Here is a 1,133-nt window from a genome sequence, read left to right on the forward strand (position 1 = left end):
AAATAGATACAAATATTGAATAAATAAAGTGTAAAAGATATTTTTAAAATATGTATTTTTTTTAAGTAATACAATTCCTCCTCTCCTCTGGTGACGCCTGCTGGTCAAAACCGCGCAACTGCAACAACCCCAGCTTTGATGAACCCTTCGATAATGATTTACTGAAAGATGTAATATTTTAAATGCAATAAACAAAACATCAGATACAATTCAATACGGAGTGCATGTATGAATTGCTTTTATGGAGGGATTTCTTTGTTTTAATTACAGAAGTCGCATTGATAATGTCTATGAAAGAATAAAACTGAAAATGATAAAAAAAGGAACCATTTTCTTCTTTTTCTGTTTTTTTTTTTTTTAATAAAATCATCGGTTTTATTGATGAAGATGATGTAACAAACATTTAGATATCAACCTAAATATTGATTACGGTATGTGTCTCTTTTACTAAATAATAATAGTAAAAATGTATTTCAATCAAGAGCTGATTCGTTGTATTATTGAGATACTGAAATAGTTTTTCTTCATATTTTGAAATAATTATATATTTATATTTGAAAAGAAATAAAATATAATTTTTCCCCTTTATATGTTTGTGAGTGGGTTTAGTTGTTATTACTTTTATTATGGTTTTAGTTTTAAATAAATGAAGTAAAACTAAATAAAAATGAGAAGTCTAGCTGAAATAAAATAAGATATTTTATACTTTATTTTGAGTTACAATCTGAAATCTGATGCTTCATTCACTTTATGTTGTAAGTAACAACAACAATGCATTGAATATATTATACTTCACATTTGAATATTAATATGGTACAATATTATTGTATTTAAAGGTCACGTTTTTCGCGCTTTTTTGAAGCTTTGATTGTATTTACAGTGTTCAATATAACATGTGTTCATGTTTTGCGTGTAAAACAGTATTTTTCACACAATTCACCTATCTGTATACCGCTGTTCCCTTTCATAGGTCACTTCGATGCTGCGGTGACGTCACCACGTATGGGAACACCTTCGGTGTGACGAATGTCTGAAGCCCTATACCATCCCGCCAATCCTATTGGCCAAATAGCGCGTGGCACCGCCCAGTCATGCGTAGGCATATATATACCTGGTGCCGCGCGCCATTTACC

Source organism: Carassius carassius, chromosome 8 (genome assembly GCF_963082965.1).
Source record: "Carassius carassius chromosome 8, fCarCar2.1, whole genome shotgun sequence".
In the NCBI taxonomy this organism is placed as follows: domain Eukaryota; kingdom Metazoa; phylum Chordata; class Actinopteri; order Cypriniformes; family Cyprinidae; genus Carassius; species Carassius carassius.